This window comes from Symphalangus syndactylus, chromosome 23 (genome assembly GCF_028878055.3).
Source record: "Symphalangus syndactylus isolate Jambi chromosome 23, NHGRI_mSymSyn1-v2.1_pri, whole genome shotgun sequence".
Taxonomy (NCBI): Eukaryota; Metazoa; Chordata; class Mammalia; order Primates; family Hylobatidae; genus Symphalangus; species Symphalangus syndactylus.
In genome coordinates, this window is record NC_072445.2 from 42,174,917 (window position 1) to 42,195,409 (window position 20,493).

At 46.0% G+C, this 20,493-nt stretch overlaps 2 non-coding genes and 1 pseudogene across 2 annotated transcripts; 2 read left to right on the forward strand and 1 right to left on the reverse strand.

Annotated features, from left to right (window-relative positions):
• Positions 1-4,453: 4,453 nt before the first annotated feature.
• On the reverse strand, positions 4,454-4,525 carry TRNAE-CUC (transfer RNA glutamic acid (anticodon CUC)). Its single transcript has one exon. It is a non-coding gene; the product is annotated as a tRNA-Glu (tRNA).
• A 467-nt stretch (positions 4,526-4,992) lies between these two features.
• On the forward strand, positions 4,993-5,065 carry TRNAF-GAA (transfer RNA phenylalanine (anticodon GAA)). The gene has a single exon. It is a non-coding gene; the product is annotated as a tRNA-Phe (tRNA).
• A 5,460-nt stretch (positions 5,066-10,525) lies between these two features.
• LOC129473158 (keratin, type I cytoskeletal 18-like) lies at positions 10,526-19,782 on the forward strand (annotated as a pseudogene).
• The last annotated feature ends 711 nt before the right edge of the window (positions 19,783-20,493 follow it).

Below are 20,493 nucleotides of genomic sequence, written 5' to 3' on the forward strand. Positions count from 1 at the left end.
TCAATCTAGGGACTGATTTTCTCTCTGGTGTTTGCATTCCTGCACGGTAAACTAGGAGGGTGAAAATAAAATAGAAAAATGGCAGAAATTATTTGAAAGTGACGATATCAACCAGTGAACATCAGGAATCCATTAACCCGTTCAACAAGTATTGACTGAATGCCTACTCTGTGCCTGGGCACTGAGTATTCAGGACGAACGCTGACACCGGCGGTCCTCACCCTCACAGCTAGGAGGAAAGGCAAACTGATTAAGCAATTGCAAGTCATCATCGTGACTGAATTGGTGCTGGGTCACACAGCTCGGGATTGGAACTTAGTGTCGATCTGGAAAGGCCTGCTTGGAGAAATGTACGAATGCACTGAGGAATGAGGTGGGGGTAGGAGTTTGGAGCGAGACAAGACTGGCGAGAAGTCTGAAAAGAGAAAGACAATTTGGGTTGTAGGGGGGCCGTGGCCAGGATTGAACCTGCAACAGAACCACCCCCACAACACTTCTCTCCATAGAATCCCTACCTCCTGGAGGGAAGACTGAGAATCCTGAAGGGGTCAGGAATGAGAAGGACAAAGGAGAAAGAAAGAGTAGGAGGGCTTCTCTCACACTCCCCGCGGATCAGTCGCGTAGGTGGTGATGGTCCCTGACAGCTGCAGCTGCCTGATCACTGATGGATCTGTGATTCTAAAATTCTGAGCAGTAACGAGCCCAAGCGTGCACCTGAGGAAAGGGTAAGGGCACACAGTCAGAACAAATCATGTATGTATTTGAGCCAGGGCCTCGCTCTGCCACGATCAGAGCTCATTGCGGCCTCGAACATCTGGGCTCAAGAGATCCTCCCGCCTCAGCCTCAGGGCACCTGGAACTACACGTACACGTGACCGTGCCTAGCATTTCTTTGTTTTCTTGCTCTTTCTTTTCCTTTCTCTCTCTCTCTCCCCCCCCCCATCCCCCCTCTTTCTTTTTGGTAGAAACGGGGGTCTCGCTTTTTTGTCCTGGCTGATCTCGAAATCCGAGGCTTCAAGCGACCCTCCCGCCTCCGCCAGAGGAAGAATGTAAACGGGACAGGAACGTGTCCTTGTTCCCGGGCCCTGGCGGGGCACTTCCTAGTATCCTCTATCCAACTGCCGGCTGAACGTGTTCTCTCTAGGAAGCGAGGAGGACTGCCTTTCTCTCTGGTTCTATTTCAGTCCCGATCCCACAGCTTCCGTCCAACCGGTTTGCTTTGTTTGATAGGCTGGGCATGAGAGTGAGATTTGGAGCTGTCCTCACAGATTCCTGGAAGTTGAACAGAGATCTCTGATGAGAACTCTCTTTAGAACTAAACTGATTCCCCAGGACCTACCAACTTGAGGAATTTTCTGGGAAGCACTTACGTACCTGTACGGACTTGTCAGCAACTGCCATGCATGAGGAACTCTAATTCCAGCTTTACTGTGCATGACCAGAAAGCTTGAAATTGAAATCTTGATGCCATCCCATAGAGAAAATCCCTGAGATTTTCCAGGTTTATATATAGTTCAGAATTCAAAGTTCTGAACAATCTAAGAGCTTTCACAACTCTGCGCTTTTCTTCTCCTGATCGCTTGTCCTGGAATGCTGGTTTCCATTTTGTTCCCTGATAAAAATCTTGTTCATTCTTCAAAGCCCACTTCAAATAGGGTCTTCTCCACCCCACCTCCAAATCTCCCTCTCTCTCACACACACATACCCCATTGTATTTTTCCACACTTCATTTTAGCAGGTGACTCTTTCTGCCCAATAGAAAGCTTATTATTCACTTGGTGGGGCGCGGTGGCTCACGCCTGTAATCCCAGCACCTTTGGAGGCCGAGGCGGGCGGATCACCAGGTCAGGAGATCGAGACCATCCTGGCTAACACGGTGAAACCCCGTCTCTACTAAAAATACAAAAACTTAGCCGGGCGTGGTGGCGGGCGCCAGTAGGCCCAGCTACCGGGAGGCTGAAACAGGAAAATGGCGTGAACCCAGGAGGCGGAGCTTGCTGTGAGCCGAGATGGCGCCACTGCACTCCAGCCTGGGCGACAGAGAGAGACTCTGTCTCCAAAAAAAGAAAAGAAAACTTACTCACAGTATCTGTCTCCTTCATTCCCCAAGTACGGTGAGAAGAATGATGATGATGATAACATTAATAACATGGATTTGGGTAATTGGCTGACTGCTTTTGTGTATTATGTTATTGACTCATCGCAACTTTATATAGTAAATACTATAATACTTTTATTCCCATTTTATAGTTGAGAAAATTAGGATTGGGAGGTGTTAAGAGGTGAGACTTCTGTCTTGGTCGTTTTTCATTTTCCATAGTGACTAGTGTAGTACAAGCCTACTGGCTCTCCATATTTACAGATTGATTCCTTGACCCTGGCTGTTGACTTTTTTTTTTTTTTTTAGCAGTCATTCACATTCTCTTTCCTCCTCTTGTCTTGATGCATATTCTGGTTTTGTTATATTTTTTCGACTTTCTCTCTGAGCTGACGAGTAAACAGTAGCAAGTCTGGTGAATAAACAACCTACTTTGCCAAAATTAGGGAATGTTTTTTCCTATGGACAATGAATAATAGTTCATATGAGAAGGAAAGAAAATGGTAACATTCGAAGAAGAGTTCCTCATCTCTAATCCAATTAGCTTTATGTGGAAAACGAAAGAAAAGAAAAAAAAAAGAGGCATTATTCAAGATAAGTCAACCCAGACAGTTCCTTTCACAGGGGTCCCAACCAGACTGTTTTCTGAGAGCAGAGGCATAAAAACTAATGAAGCAAGAGATTCTTGCTGCACAGAGAGGAGACAACGTGTGGTATCATGAGAAGAGGGTGCTTTTCAAGAACTGATCACCACCAGGCCTAGAGGGTTGAATTCCTACGAAACATTAGATTAAAAGGCTTCCGTATATACAGGAATTTTACAAACCATATTACTTTTATGTCTATGTGAAAATAAAATTTCTTAGTCAAATTGATCTTATGTATGTGTCAAAGTTTATTAATTCAAGGACAGAACTGACAAGATGACAAAAAAGTGTCCCATCTCAAGGAAGTTTTGGAAACTGTGAATATATGGAGCAAGGGTAGAGAAGAGAAAGTGCAATTAATTAGAAAAAGTCCTGCTTCATTTAACTTGATCATAAAAACATCACATCCTGGCTGGAAGCGGTGGCTCACGCTTGTAATCCCAGCACTTTGGGTGGCTGAATCGGGTGGGTCACTTGAGGTCAGGAGTTCCAGACCAGCTTGGACAACATGGTGAAACCCCCGTCTCTACTAAAAATACAAAAATTAGCCGGGAGTGGTGGCACGTGCCTTTAATCCCAGCTACTCGGGAGGCCGAGACAGGAGAATTGCTTGAACCCGGGAAACAGAGGTTGCTGTGAGCTGAGATCGGGCCGCTGCACTCCAGCCTGGGCGACAGAGAGAGACTCCATTTCAAAAAACAAACAAAAGAATCACCTATTCCATTTGTTGGTGAAATAAGATCAGGAGCACCATGATCTTTGGAAACTTGAAGAGAAGTAATAACGTGCCCCAAACTCTTATCAGATATAAGAAAGAAATAATAAGCAATAGCTGCTCTTTAGACAGACCAAGAAACAAAAATTCATGCCTCAATACTGTCAGACAGGAACCAGTTAGCAGAGTCACCAAACCTTGTCAGGAGAGAAACAAAAAGTCTGCTTTTTCTCCAGCAGCTATCGGTAAATTTATCAAATGTGCATTCAGAGATGATGCTGAATGCATTGTTTGCCTGTTTCTCAGTTTTGTGACAGCAGGTTTTAATTTCATGTTTATGACCTTCTCGTATCCTCTCTTAGGAAAAAACCAATTTGTACCTTCATAGGGGAAGAAAGGTTGAAGGGCTGGAGAGATGAAGCAGTCCTGAAACTGCTTTGGCCCAGAATATTAAATTACTGTGTAGGTATTTCTAGGGCTATCCCCTAGCGCCCAATTGGAGCAGCGTGGAACTTACAGAAAAATCCGAGGAAGATAGAGTGGGTGTCTAAACCACCGAGGCTCTAGCAGCTTCAGAAGCTTGAACACAGCGATCAAATTTCCCAGAAATGACTTCCCCATTTCTTCTCTGTCATCTTCATAACTCTTTTCAAAAGGTTATGCTAATCTCAACTAACTCTTAATCGATTGTCTCCGGAATTTCCCACTTACTGAATCACCCAATTGAATGAGTTAAAAATGTTAAAGCGCTTACTTAGAACAATGCCAGACACTCGGTCTACGCTAGATTAAGTATTCATTAACAAATGTTTTAAAATAATTGAAAATTACATCGCTTGTCATATTGGACCTGGAATACTCAAAAGGGAACAGGGTTTCTATGCAGAAAACGCCTCATATGAAAATTGAAATTTAACTTATCCACAATTTGCTGTTTACTCAGAGATTTCGTTCCCGGACGAAAGAATTTAGAGGTGGAAACAAAACAACTTGTTCCCTGACCGGGAATCGAACCCGGGCCGCGGCGGTGAGAGCGCCGAATCCTAACCACTAGACCACCAGGGAAGCTAGTATTATGTTACTAAAATATGTTTATGAAGCGAGAACTCAACACACAGACACAGTTGACTTCTAGTTTTCCAACGAGTTAGTGCAAGGTCATGTCATAGTATTCACCGAGGTCCTGTTTTGCACCAACCAGTGAAATCTGGATGGCAGAGGGCGTGGCAATGCCGTAAGAGTAATTTGGGAGGTTCGTAACTGGATGATGGAACGTGCTCTATTTCGATGTGTGCATTCAACCGTGAATAAATTGTAGCATTAATTTGTAATTGTCTTCTTGCTTTTCTTTGCATAAAGTGGTGAGCCATTTGAAGAACAAAGTAACTTTTTAATTTGTCTTTGGTTCCTTCAGAGTACTTGTCATTATGGGGTTTTTTTGTTTTTTGTTTTATTAAAATAAATACCTAATAGTAAATAAAAAACACAAGTAATAAATTCATTAATATTTATTTTTAAGCAATGTGGGTGGAGCCGAAATAGCTCAGTTGGGAGAGCGTTAGACTGAAGATCTGAAGGTCCCTGGTTCGATCCCGGGTTTCGGCATAAGAGAACCTCCTTTTTGAGCCCACGGCAATACAAATACTGAATTTTCCTTCTACAATATAGAAACACACCCTAGAACCTAAACTGGGGGCACGTTTTTCTCAAATTCATAAAGGAAATCGCAAGAACACTGTGGGATACATTTATTTCTGTAGCAGAACTCTAGGTATGGGTTTCAACATCTCACTAGATAAAAGAGGAAAAGGCAAACGTGCTGAAAGAAGTTTAAGCTTGAGCAATACCAATTACATTTTATTTTCGACCTATGTGCCCTCAATAAATATTTATTAAGTGAATTGTTAGTGTTATGCGCGCGTCTAACTGAAGAGACAATCTGAACAGTCTAAGTGTGAGCAACAAGGCTGTTTACTCACTTGGGTCCGAGCGAGCTGAGTCCGAAAAGGGCGTCAGCGGAGGGTGGTGGGATTGGAGCTAGTTTTATAGGTTAGGGGTAAGCAGTGGAAAGTTACAGTTAGGGCCCGTTTATTGCGGGCAGGGGAAGAATGTCACGAAGTACATTATCACAAGGTGGGAGGGGTTACAGAGCACAGTGTCACGAAGTTGATTGATCGGTTAGGGTAGAGCATGTTACAATGGTAGAAGGTCACAAGGTTGGTTAATCAGCTAAGACAGGAACTGTTTTTCTTCTTTTCTACTTTTCCTGTTGTCCCAGACTTTCTGGCTCCAGGAGACCTTCTGGATGTGTACGTGTGGGTCACAGGGGTCACAATGGCTTGACCACAGAACAGCCTGCTTCGAAGAAAAGGATCCAGAGAGGCACGGCCGGTGAACTGAACGAATTTCCTGGAAGAAGGAGCCGCCTGAGCTGTTGAAAAAGTGGCTCCTTGCTAGAGGTGGGGGAGGGGCGGGGTGGCTGCTGAGCTGTGAAAGGAAGAGCGCCAGCATATTCCCTCAGCCACCTTTTTCCTAACCTCCTAATTTGCTAGCTCTTCGCATATTCAACCTGTCTTCCCTAGTCGGAGGAATAATCTCTCATTTCCAAGTCTACCTAATATTCTATCTGAGCTTTTGAACCCTCTACCCATTCCATTTTGCTCTATGCTTGTGTCTTTCATCTCTCTCCTCCTTATGTGCCTCTCTTCAAACTACAGAATGTCTAAATCTCCATCTTTGGACAACAAAAATGTGGCTCACGCCTGTAATCCCAGCACTTTCGGAGGCCGAGGCAGGCGGATCACGAGGTCAGAAGATCGAGACCATCTTGGCTAACACGGTGAAACCCCGTCCCTACTAAAAATACAAAAAATTAGCTGGGCGAGGTGGCAGGCGCCTGTAGTCCCAGCTACTCGAGAGGCTGAGGCAGGAGAATGGCGTGAACCCCGGGGGGCGGAGCCTGCAGTGAGCCGAAATCGCGCCACTGCACTCCAGCCTGGGCGACAGCGAGATTCCGTCTCAAAAAACAAACAAACAAACAAAAAAAGGAACACATGACACATGACCTTATGCATTATCCTCAGACTCCTTCCTTCCACTCAGCACCAAACCTGTTGAAAGAAGAATGCTTACCTCATTATTTGCTCATCAGCGGAGGACGTCTGCCTTCCAATCCCAGGAAACCATTACCATCAACTTTCCAGCTTTGAAATGTCTTGGCTCTTTTTGGTCCTATACTTAATTTTGCACAGTATACCAACCTATAGACAATCCTTCCCTTATGAAGCAGCCCTCCTTCGGACTTTGGGATTTTGAAGCAGCCTCGTTGTCTCGGGTGACACCCAAGGTTCGTCGTCTCACAGCCACAGAGATCAAGGACATGGACACACACAGAGTGAGGTTAAGAGTGGAAATTTAATAAGCGAAAGAAAGAAAATATCTCTCTGCTACAGAGAGGAGTCCCGGAAAAATGGGTTGCCGAAATGTGGTGAAATGCAGGGGGTTTTACAGATGAGCTAGTGGGGAGATGGTGTCTGATCTACATAGGGCACGAAAAACCCAGTTAGGACCAGGTGTGCCAACTGCATAGGGTGGCAGCCCTCACCCCAATCTGTTATTATGCAGGTGGGTTCTCTGCCTGAACTTCTCCATGTTGCCCATTTCTTTCTTACTGTACACTTGCTAACAAAAAAGGGAAGGTGGAGCCTCATGGTGGACATGCCTCGCCCCCGGTAGACCTTTTCTATCCGTGCAGCTGCCAGCCTTCTCCCATGCAAGCTTCCAGCTTCCTTATCTATGTCTGCAGCTCCATCTTTCAGGCTGCTCTTTGCTAGAAAAGGAATAATTTCTAGGGCTGCTTTTTGTTAGAAGAGAAGTTCTGCCGAGGACTCTTTTGCCCTATCTACCTAAGCAATTTCTTTGTATCTCCTGTATCAACTTGACTCTCCGTTATTTTTCTCTATACTCTCTTGCTGTTCCCTTTCAGCTCCCTATCCCTCCAGTTTTAATGACTTTGGTCTTTTTTTAAATTAAACGTTTAATTTTTAGGTAGTCGTAGATTCACATGCAGTTATAAGAAATAATACGGAGAGATCCCATGTCCCCTTTACCTGCTTGCCCCCAATGGTAACATTGAGAGGTGACAGTATGTGGGCAGCCCTCACAGCCCTCGCTCGCTCTCGGCGCCTCCTCCACCTGGGCTCCCACTTTGGCGGCACTTGAGGAGCCCTTCAGCCCACCGCTGCACTGTGGGAGACCCTTCCTGGGCTGGCCGAGGCCGCAGCCGGCTCCCTCAGCTTGCGGGGAGGTGTGGAGGGAGAGGCGCGGGCGGGAACCGGGGCTGCGCGCGGTGCTTGCGGGCCAGCGCGAGTTCCGGGTGGGTGTGGGCTCGGCAGGCCCCGCACTCGGAGCGGCCAGCCGACCCTGCCAGCCCGCGGAATGAGGGGTTTAGCACCCGGGTCAGCAGCCGTGGAGGGTGTGCTGGGTCCCCCAGCAGTGCCCGCCCACCGGCGCTGCGCTAGGATTTCTCACCGGGCCGTAGCTGCCTCCCCTCGAGGCAGGGCTCGGGACTTGCAGCCGGCTATGCCTGAGCCTCCCCCACCCCTCTGTGGACTCCCGTGCGGCCCGGGACTCCCGGAAGAGTACCACCCCCCGCGGCGCCCAGTCCCATCACCACCCGGGAGCTGAGGAGTGGGGGCGCACCGCACGGGACTGGCAGATAGCTCCACCTGCAGCCCCGGTGCGGGATCCACTGGGTAAAGCCAGCTGGGCTCCTAATTGGTGGGGACTTGGAGAACCTTTATGTCTAGCCAGGGGATTGTAAATACACCAATCGGCACTCTGTATCTAGCCCAAGGGTAAACACACCAATCAGCACCCTTTTCTAGCTCAGGGTTTGTGAATGCACCAATCGACACTGTATCTAGCTATTCTGGTAGGGACTTGGAGAACGTTTGTGTCGACACTCTGTATCTAGCTAATCTAGTGGGGACATGGAAAACCTTTGTGTCTAGCTCAGGGATTGTAAACGCACCAATCAGCACCCTGTCAAAACAGACCACTCGGCTCGCTGTAAAATGGACCAATCAGCAGGATGTGGGTGGGGCCAGATAAGAATAAAAGCAGGCTGCTCGAGCCAGCTGTGGTAATCCGTTCGGGTCTGTTTTTGCTTTGTGGAAACTTTATTTTTTCACTTTTTGCAATAAATATTACTGCTGCTCACTTTTTGGGTCCACATTGCCTTTGTGAGCTGTAACACTCACTGTGAAGGTCTGCAGCTTCACTCCTGAGCCAGCTGAAACCACGAACCCACCAAAAGGAAGAAACTCCATACACGCTGCTTTTAAGGACTGTAGCACTCACCGCGAGGGTCCTTGGCTTTGTTTTTGAAGTCAGTGAGACCAAGAGCCCACCAATTCCAGGCACAACATCTTGTGAAACTATAGTACAAAATCACAATCAGGATATTGATGCTGATAAAGTCAGCATGCATAAACGTTTCCATCACTACAACGATTCCTTTTTTGCCCTTTTACAGCCACACCCACTTCTCTACTGTCCCTGCTTCAACCTCTGGCAACTACTAATCTGTTTATTCACTGTTATGATTTTTTCAAATCATACATTAACCTATTAGGATTGGCTTTTTGCACTCTAATTCTCTAGAGATTCATCTAGGTTGTTCAGCGTCAATAGTTCATTCTTTTTTCTTGCTCAGTAGTCTGTGGTATGAATTTACCAGTTTGAACGTTCACCTGCTGAAGGACATTTGAGTGATTTTCAGGTTTTTACTTTTGCAAGTAAAGCTACCATAAACATTTGCATAGTGGTTTTAGTGTTAATATAAGTTTTGTTTATCCACGATAAATGTCCAGGAGTGCAGCTGCTGGGTGGTATGGTACTTGCACATTTAATTTTTTAAGAAACTGCCAACTGTTTTCCAGAACAGCTACATTTCACATTCCCACCCACATGTATACAGCCTCATCAGCATTTAGCTGTTGCCACTATTTTTATTTTAGTCATTCTGATGGATATGTAGTGATATCTCATTGTGACTGTAATTTGTATTTCCCTAATGCTAAGGATGTTGAAAACATTTTTATGTGCTCATTTGCCATCTGTATATGTTCTTCGGTGAAATTTCTCTTTAGGTGTTTTATCCAATCCGGTAAGAATAGTTGTGTACAGGTTTTTATGTGAGAAGTTCCTGAAAAAGCTGGACGTTCAAACCTTTTCAAATCTCTGTCTTAGATTATGAAGTTGTCATGCCATGCAATTTGTTTTTTAAAAAAATTATTTAGTGATACTTCTTAAAGCAATGTAAGGAAGACTATTCAGGACCATCGGGATAGGCATAGGGACCACTGCAAAGAGGTCTTGCAGTGAGGGAAAGAAATCGGCCTCAATTCTGAATATAGCATGGGCAAGTGGGAATTTATAGCCAAGGAGCAGTGTGTGGTGGTCAGTTGACAGGAAATTACCAAGATAAAACCTCAGAGGTAAGGGGAAACAAACCTAACAGGATTCTTCTGAAGACAGGCCAAGATAATCAGACATCAGTCATCTGGGGGATGGTGGAGAATGAGGAGCCTGATCAGAAATGGAGGTTAATTAAACATAGATAATATGGGGGTTCTTGCTAAACTGACTCGGCAGGGTTCTTTGCTAAAACTGGACGTTACAAGAAAGTGCACAGATGGGCCTAGCAGAAGATTCAGAAGCCTGACTAAAGTTTGGCCAGGCGAATAATCTTTGTTAAATTCTTATGCAACTGCATTTGCAAAGTGCAATACAGACTGCCGGCTTGTTGTTTGAGGAAAGGAAGAGCGCAACATGGAGAAATTTCCAAGATAATCAGTCACTAACGAGTTTCTTCCGGCTCCCACTGACTGAATGAATCATCATTCCCTGAGGGGAGGGGGAAGGGAAGGAAGATCGAGCAAAGGGTAGCATGTACCAGTCCCACCAGTGAACTCACGTGGTCTTCTGTATGCAAAAATAATGCTGTTGATTGTTAAAAAGAAATCCCGAAAAGGGAAGTTAAAAGAGACCGGGTCTCGTCGGATGTCCCGGGCGGAACCGCAGGCGTTGCTCGCAGGCGCGGTCCCACCGCCGCCCAACACGGGGAGTTTGACCTGCTCCGTGTCCGGCCTGGGCCTGGTCCCCCCCTCCTTAGACAACCTGGTACCCCCGGGCTCCCCCGGGAGTCCCATGTTGGTGCCAGGCCCGGTGCGGACGCCCGCTCCACACAGCGCCGTAGCCCCGAACCCCCGAGCACCCACGATCCGCCGACCTCAGCCTCCCGGGGAGCTGGGATTACAGGCGCGCGCCACCGCGTCCGGCGCTTGGTTTGGTGGCACCGCGGTCTTGGAGGCTGCAACTGCCGACTGCGTGTGCTGGGAGGCGGGATCCCTGCAGCGGTTTCCTCGTCGCCCAGCCGGCTGCCGCTCCAGTTTCCCAAAAGTGCCTGATAGAACTAGCTGAAGAGACCACAGAAAGCACTGTCAGAGAGATGAATGAGCATCCCTGACTATGTTGTCCTCGGAACCTTTACAAAAAGGTCAATTAAACAAATAGCTCTAAATTTAATAAGGGAAGGAGAGAAGGACTGTGTTGAGTGGGTTTCACAGACTTAAATATATATATGAAATCACTTGGGGAGCTGGCTAAAATGCGGAGTTCTAACGCTGTAGGTCTAGGATGGGGTCTAGATATTCTGCATTTGTGAGAAACTCCCAGGTTAGGCCAGTGTTGCTGATCAGCAGCCCATGCTGCAAGTGACCAGATTGTTGATGCTTTTGGACCTGATGGTTCTACAAGTTCTTGTCACATCATTATAATATTAGAACAGAAAGAAAGAAAGAGAGAGAGGAGAAAGAAAAGAAGAAAGGAAGGAAAGAAGGAAGGAAGGAAGGAAGGAAAGAAAGAAGGAAAGGAACAAAGGGAAAACCATAGTTCCAGCCTCACAAGTGACTGTGGACATTTTCTTTCTTCTTTTTTAGCTCTTGTCCTCACGCATACATAATTTTTTAAGAAAGAGAAAGAAAGAGAGAAAGAAAGAAAGAAAGAGAAAGAAGGAAGGAAAGGAAAGGAAAGAAAGGAAGAAAGGAAAGAAAAAGAAAGAAAGAAAGAAAGAAAGAAAGAAAGAAAGAAAGAAAGAAAAAGAAAGAACCACAGTTCCAGCCTCACAAGTGATTATGGACATTTTCTTTCTTCTTTTTTAGCTCTTGTCCTCATGCGTACATAATCTTTTCATGTTGGGTGCATTTCCACCTTGTTTAAGTGGTAAATATATGCAGACAATTGTTCAATCACTCCTTCTGTCGGCCAACATTAACTGAGACCCTTTTTTGTGCCATATACAGTAGGTCTACCTGGGGAATCTGAGAGTGCAAAATGCACTCCTCTAAGAAGCTTATGGCCTGTTAAAGAATAGAGACAAGGGCCGGGCGCGGTGGCTCACGCCTGTAATCCCAGCACTTTGGGAGGCTGAGGCGGGCGGATCACGAGGTCAGGAGATGGAGACCATCCTGGCTAACATGGTGAAACCCTGTCTCTACTAAAAATACAAAAAATTAGCCGGGCATGGTGGTGGGCGCCTGTAGTCCCAGCTACTCGGGAGGCTGAAGCAGGAGAATGGCGGGAACCCGGGAAGTGGAGCTTCCAGTGAGCCAAGATCGCACCACTGCACTCCAGCCTGGGCGACAGAGTGAGACTGTCTCAAAAAAAGTAAATAAATAAATAAATAAATTTTTAAAAAGAATAGAGACAAGTAAATCAGTGAGAGTTAAGATTTACTCATAAGTTCTTCCATAGGTGTAAGGGCAGGGTACTGTGTACAGGATCACCAATACAGGCACCTAATCTGAACAAGAATGGCTTACTGGATGAGGTGCTATCTGAAATATGTCTTAAAGATAAGCTATAATTAGGCACATAAAGAAGGGCATGGAAAAATTTTTACTATCAAGTCCTGGCAGAAGCAAAGCTAAAAAGCTATGAATGCCTGGGAAAATTACTAGTTCCTAGTTCATGTAGACCTGAGCAGAAAATCAAAGGTTCATGGACCAAAGTAAAAAGATGAAGCAGTGGCTGAGGCCTGTAATCCCAGCACTTTGGGAGGCCAAAGCAGGAGGATTACCTGAGGTCAGGAGTTAGAGACCAGCCTGGGCAACATGGTGAGACCCCCCCCCACCCCCACACACACACGCACACTAAAAATACAAAAAAAATTAGCCAGGCATGGTGGCACACACCTATAATCCCAGCTACTTGAGAGGCTGAGGCATGAGAATCGCGTGAACCCTGGAGGCAGAGGTTGCAGTGAGCTGAGATTGTGCCACTGCACTCCAGCTTGGGTGACAGAGTGAGACTCCATCTGAAAAAAACAAAAAAAAAAGGATAAAGATGAGGCTACAAAGGAAAAAATCGTTACTTTGTGTAGTATACAGTCTCCAAACCTGACCTCAACGCAGCATATTTTTCAGTAGTTACACCCTTTTGTAGTCCATTCCCACAGTGAATCTTGGCTGACCTATCAAAATTATTTCATTGAGGTGATACTGTGCCAGTTCCAGGGCTAAGCCATATGAAATCTCACACCTTCTGACTTGGTTTTTTGGAATGCTAAATCTTGGGATGCTCCCTTTCAGAATCCAGTCACCATGCCGTGAGAAACCCAAGCCACATGAAAAGGCCATGGCTAGGCACTGTGGGTCACAGTCTCAACTGACTGAGCTCCTAGCAACATCAACTGCCACTGCCAGTTATGTGAGTGAGCCATCTTGAACATCCCCAGCTCAATCAAGCCTTCAGAGGAATGGAGTCCTTGCTGATATCACAGGGAGCAGAATCACCCAGATAAGCCCAGTCTATTCACAGAATTGTAAGAAATAGTAAAATGGCTGGCATTTCAAGACGTGTTAGTTTTCTATTGCTGTCATAACACATTACCACAAATTTAGTGGTTCTAAAAAACATAAATTTATTATTTTAGAGGTTTTTAAGACAGAAGTCTGATATGGTCTCACTGTGCTAAAATCAAGGTGTTGGCAGGCTGCATTCCTTTCTGTTGGCCCCAAGGGAGAATCTGTTTTCTGCTCATTCAGATTATTGTCAAAATTTTTTGCAGTTGTTGGATCAAAGTCTCTGTTTTATTGCTGTCTGTAAGCTAATGGCCACTCCCAGCTTCTAAAGGCTACTGTGTTCCTGGGCTCTTTAAAACCAGCAACGGTGGATGGCGTCCTCAGATCAAACCTCCCTGAACTACTCTTCTGCTTCCTCTTTCCACTTTTAAGACTCTAGTGAGGCTGGGTGCGGTGGCTCACGCTTGTAATCCCAGCACTTTGGGAGGCCGAGGCGGGCGGATCACGAGGTCAGGAGATCGAGACCACGGTGAAACCCCGTCTCTACTAAAAATACAAAAAATTAGCCGGGCGTGGTGGCGGGCGCCTGTAGTCCCAGCTACTCGGAGAGGCTGAGGCAGGAGAATGGCGTGAACTCGGCAGGCGGAGCTTGCAGTGAGCCGAGGTCGTGCCTTTTGAGACGGAGTCTTGCTCTGTCCAGCCTGGGCGACAGAGCGAGACTCCGTCTCAAAAAAAAAAAAAAGACTCTAGTGATTAGGATCATCTCTCCATCACAAGTTCCTTAACTTTAATCACATCTCAAAGTTCCTTTGCCATGTAAGTTAACATATTTACAGTTTCCAAGGATTAGAAGGGGCATATTTTTGGGTGGAAATAGCATTATTCTGTCTATCACTCCATTTGGAATGGTCTCTTGTATATTGGTAGGAAGTAAGAATAAACTGTGAGCCGTATCTTGACAATTCTAAATACTTTGAGCTTTCCCTAAAAGGCTATGGAGAGACAGAAATGTGTTCTGAACAGAGAGGTCAGTATGACTGGTATTTTTGCAAGCTTTCTTGCCAGTCTGTGGAAGTAGAGCCACAGCTAGCACACAGAGTTCCTTTGGGCAAATAATGCAACAGTAAGGCTGGGCGCAGTGGCTCAGGCCTCTAATCCCAGCAGTTTGGGAGGCCGAGGTGGGTGGATTACCCGAGGTCGGAAGTTCGAGACCAGCCTGGCAAACATGGTGAAACCCCGTCTCTACTAAAAATACAAAAATTAGCCACGCATGGTGGCGCATGCCTGTAATCCCAGCTACTCGGGATGCTGAGGCAGGAGAATGGCTTGAACCCAGGAGGCAAGAGACATCAGTGAGCCAAGATCCCACCACTGCACTCCAGCCTGGGCAACATAGTGAGATCTGTCTCAAAAAAATAAAATAAAATAAAAAGTAATGCCACTATAAGCCATTTTGCTGGAGGAATTACAGAAAGACAACCCTCAGGGCTGATGAAGCACAGAAAAGGGAAGATGTCAAAAGTCCTCTCTCCAGGTCTCTTGACTTAGCTCTCAGTGCTCAGGTCATATTTCAGCCCCCATTCACCTTCTCTGGAAATCTTCTTTTGTAGGGCACCAGTGGGACACCCTGTGTAGAGAAACAATGCGAGACAAGCAGGGCTAGAAGCAAATAAACCAAAATGGAGGGTGTTGGCAGTAATCCAGGAAAGATACAGAGGGAGGAGAAGGAAGAAGAGGGAAAAAGTCTCATGTAAAACGGTGGTTATAATCTGGTATTAGAATAAAGGAAACAGACTCAGAAGAACTGAAGGCATAGAATTCATAAGATGTGGGAAGTAGGGGGCCGGGCGCGGCGCCTCACGCCTGTATGTAATCCCAGCACTTTGGGAGGCTGAGGTGGGCAGGTCACAAGGTCGGGAGATTGAGACCACCCTGGCCAACATGGTGAAACCCCATCCCTAATAAAAATACAAAACTTAGCTGAGCATGGTGGTGCACACCTGTAATCCCGGCTACTCAGGAGACTGAGATAGAAGAATCGCTTGAACCCGGGAGGCGGAGCTTGCAGTGAGCCGAGATCACGCCACTGAACTCCAGCCTGGGCAACAGAGGGAGAGACTCTGTCTCAAAAAACAAAACAAAACAAAACAAAACAAAAAAACAAAAAAACAACTCAGAACTAGACAAAATTACACTCCCTTAGGCCGAGTGCGGTGGCTCACGCCTGTAATCCCAGCACTTTGGGAGGCCGAGGCAGTGGATCACGAGGTCAGGAGATTGAGACCATCTTGGCTAATATGGTGAAACTCTGTCTCTACTAAAAATACAAAAAGTTAGCCAGGCGTGGTGGCAGGCGCCTGTAGTCCCAGCTACTCGGGAGGCTAAGGCAGGAGAATGGCGTGAACCCGGGAAGCAGAGCTTGCAGTGAGCCGAGATCGCGCCACTGCACTCTAGCCTGGGCGACAGAGCGAGAGACTCCATCTCAAAAAAAAAAAAAAAAAAGTCATAAGAGAGGAAAAGACTGAAAAGGATGCAGATGTGATGATGCCAGTCGCCTGCCATCAGAAGCAGCAAGTCTTCTCCAAGATGATACTTTTCTTCTGAAGAAGTGAGATTTGAAAAAATAAGAAAACAAAAGAATAACGAACTTTGAATCTGATGCCTTAACACAGTTTTTCATTCAGATGAAGAAATGCTATTGCATGCTAAAATGTTTTGAAGTTCCCAGAGTCAGCAAGATTGAATTTGGAGCCCAGTGAAAAGAAGGCTACAAAGCTGATGGGGGTGCTTGATAGGAATCCTCTCCTTAACATGGTCAAAAAGAATTGACTCTGTATTTAGAAATCTCACAAATTGAGGAGGAAAGAGGAAGGAGAATGGGGAGAAAAGGGAAGATTTTAAAAAGGATAAGAAAATAATAACACAAATATATATATACACACTTATATGTGTATATATACATATGTGTGTGTGTGTATATATGTATATATATATATATATATTTTTTTTTTTTTTTTAGACAGAGTCTTGCTCTGTTGCCCAGGCTGGAGTGCAGTGGGGCGATCTTGGCTCACTTAAACTTCCACCACCTAATTTTTGTATTTTCGGTAGAGACGGAGTCGGGGGTGGGAGGAGGGTCTCACCATGTTGGCCAGGCTGGTCTTGAACGCCTGATCTCAAGTGATCTGACTGCCTCAGCCTCCCAAAGTGCTGGGATTACACGTGTCAGCCACTGTGCCCAGCCTAATTTTTTGTATTTTTAGTAGAGATGGATTTTCACCACGTTGGCCACTCTGGTCTGGAACTCCTAACCCCAGGTAATCCACCCATCTCAGCCTCCTAAAGTGCTGAGATTAGAGGCATGAGCCGTCATGCTCAACCACGAGTATATTTCAAGATAAAATCTAAGATAGCCTTTTTGTAGAAAGAAATATGATCACTTTCCTTAATTTAAGAACTATGATTTCTTCCTGCTTTAAAAATCATAGTTTCAGTAAATGTGCTTGCATTATTCTGTCAAAAGTCAGCTTCTATGACTTCTCACCTTTTCCAGGTATATATGAAACTTGTGAGAAAAAAATCTTACTCATGGTGTCTTCCTTCCCTTTCTGTGTAGTGGATACACCAAAGAACTTCCCAAACCTTGTCTAGTAAATGGGTTTCAGGTGTGCAGGGAGACATGAATTCCCTCAGCCATTAGTCTCCCCCAGATCCTTGACTTTTTCATTTCTAAATATCCCATTCTGTTTTTCAAACTTTTTTAGTGGAACCCATAATAAGAAATACAAGTATAGGTTACAACACAACTCTTATTTATTTGCAAGGCACTGGGACATTTTGCATTCCATTCTCTTTCACTAAAATCAAAATTCTAGTCATGATCCACTCAATTAACTTCATGTGCCACAAGGGTGTCACAATATATATTTTGAAAAACACACTACCCTTGACCTTGACATTAACCTAAACTGCAGGCACCAAGCCCAAGACGTAAATTTCAATCATCTCTTATACTAATTATCACCTTCTGTTTTTTCAGCTTATTTTCTTTTGCCCAGTGGAAAATTATTTAATGCGTCTCCTTTCTCCTTACATCTTTACTTCCCTCTTTACACAACTTAAATTTCATGATTAATTATCAGCATTAGTAGCTTACAAAACCTTTGTCTCACTCACAATCATTGGTCATGTAATCACCAGACAGGTTCTTCCTGCACCTCCTGCACAGACAAAACCATTTCACTGAGACTGTGGTATTGCATTTAAGAGCTTAATTGGTCGTCGGCAAAGCCTGAGTCCTGTCCTCTCGCTCTCCTCCCAGGACAGCAAGAGCTTCACCACTTGCTCCACCTTCTCCACCAACTACCGGTCCCTGGGCTCTGTCCAGGCGCCCAGCTACCGCGCCCGGCCAGCCTGCAGCGCGGCCAGCGTCTATGCAGGCGCCAGGGGCTCTGATTCACGGATCTCCGCGTCCCCCTCCACCAGCTTCCGGGGTGACATGGGGTCTGGAGGCCTGGCCGCGGGGATGGCTGGGGTTCTAGCAGGAATGGGAGGCATCCAGAATGAGAAGGAGACCATGCAAAGCCTGAACGACCGCCTGGCCTCATACCTGGACAGAGTGAGAAGCATGGAGACCAAGAACCGGAAGCTGGAGAGCAAAAGCTGGGAGCACCTGGAGAAGAAGGGACGTCAGGTCAGAGACTGGACAAATTACTTCAAGACCATCGAGGACCTGGGGGCTCAGATCAAATACTGTGGACAATGCCCGCATCGTTCTGCAGATTGACAATGCCCGACTTGCTGCTGATGACTTCAGAGTCGAGTATGAGACAGAGCTGGCCATGCGCCAGTCTGTGGAGAGCGACATCCATGGGCTCTGCAAGGTCATTAATGATACCAATGTCACTCGGCTGCAGCTGGAGACAGAGATCGAGGCTGTCAAGGAGGAGCTGCTCTTCCTGAAGAAGAACCACGAAGAGGAATAAAAGGCCTACAAGCCCAGATTGCCAGCTCTAGGTTGACCGTGGAGGTAGATGTCCCCAAATCTCAGGACCTCGCCAAGATCATGGCAGCCATCCGGGCCCAATAAGACGAGCTCTCTCGGAAGAACCGAGAGGAGCTAGACAAGTACTGGTCTCAGCATACTGAGAGTGCACCACAGTGGTCACCACGCAGTCCATCGATGTTGGAGCTGCTGAGATGACGCTCACGGAGCAGAGACATACAGTCCAGTCCTTGGAGATCGACCTGGACTCCATGAGAAATCTGAAGGCCAGCTTGGAGAACAGCTTGAGGGAGGTGGAGGCCCGCTATGTCCTGCAGATGGAGCAGCTCAACGGAATCCTGCTGCACCTGGAGTCAGAGCTGACACAGACCCGGGCAGAGGGATAGCGCCAGGCCCAGGAGTGCGAGGCCCTGCTGAACATCAAGGTAAAGCTGGAGGCTGAGATCGCCACCTACCGCCACCTGCTGGAAGATGGTGAGGACTTCAGTCTTCGTGATGCCCTGGACAGCAGCAACTCCATGCAAACCATCCAAAAGACCACCACCCGCCTGATAGTGAGTGGATGGCAAAGTGGTGTCTGAGACCAAGGACACCAAAGTTCTGAGGCATCAAGTTGGCAAAAGCAGGGTACCCTTTGGGGCGCAGGAGGCCAATGGGAAGTTCAGAGGTAAAAAAAAAAAAAAAAAACAAAACAGTTTAACACAAGGCCGGCCATGTGGAAGATGGAGTTATTGCTTAAATCAGTTTTCCCGAAGGTTTAGAAGTTAGGGTTTTTCAAGGATAGTTTGGTGGGCAGGGAACAAAGGAATGAGTGCTGCTGATTGGTTGGGGATGCAATCACAGGGGTGTGGAAAACGGTCCTCATGTGCTGAGTTCACCTCTGGTGGGGGTTGGAGGGAGGTATAGGATCAGTTGAGTTATGAGTCCCGAATCCAGGTGGGGTCAGTTGGTTGGTAGAATACGAAAGTCTGAAAAACATCTTAAAAGACCAATCTTAGGATCTATATAGTGATGCTATCTATAGGAACAATTGGAGAAGTCACAGATCATGTGACCTCTGACCATATGACTCCTGAGCAGTAAGGGATTATAGAAAGTATACCTACATTTTAGCAGAATTCAGGCCCCTCTCAGAATCCTAATTTTATGGTCTTTCATTTGTCTTACAAAGGCAGTTTTAGCACCCCAAACAAGGAGGGGATTAGTTTTAGGGAGGGATATTATCATCTTTGCTTCCAACTTAAATTATAAACTAAATTCCTCCAACGGTTAGCTTGACCTACACCTAAGAATGAGTGAGGATGGTCAGCCTGTGAAGGTAGAAGCAAGATGGAGTGAGCCATGTTAGATTTCTCTCACTGTGATAATCTTTGCAAAGGCGTATCTGAAGATGAATAGGTGAATGAATAGAGAATACTCCTAACTGTGCTCCTTTCTTTGTCACAGTGTAAGCCAAGGTTTTCTCCCCTCCATTCCACTGAAACTTCCTTGTCAAGTCCCAGCAACCTCCATCTTGCTGGATCCAATGGTTAGTTTTCTTTTTTATAATTAACTAATTTGTTTATTTATTTATTTTCCATAAGTTATTGGGGAACAGGTGGCGTTTGGTTACATGAGTAAGTTCTTTAGTGGTGATTTGTCAGATGTTGGTGCACCCATCACCCGAGCAGTATACACTGCACCCTATTTGTAGTATTTCATTCCTCACTCTCCTCCCACCCTTCCCCCAAAGTCCATTGTATCATTCTTATGCCTTTGCATCCTCATAGCTTATTGGTGAGAACATACCATGTTTGGTTTCCCATTCCTAAATTACTTCGCTTAAAACAATAGTCTCCAAGGCCAGGCACGGTGGCTCACACCTGTAATCCCAGCACTTTGGGAGACCGAGGTAGGCAGATCACCTGAGGTCAGCAGTTGAAACCCAGCTTGGCCAACGTGGTGAAACGCTGTATCTACTAAAATACAAAAATCAGCCATTCATGGTGTTAGGCGCCTGTAATTCCAGCTTCTTGGGAGGCTGAGGCAGGAGAATCACTTGAACCCAGGAGGCAGAGGTTGCAGCAAGCTGAGATCATGCCACTGCACTTGAGCCTGGAGACAGAGACAGACTCCGTCTCAAAAAAAAAAAAATTAATAATAATAATAGTCTCCGGGCCGGG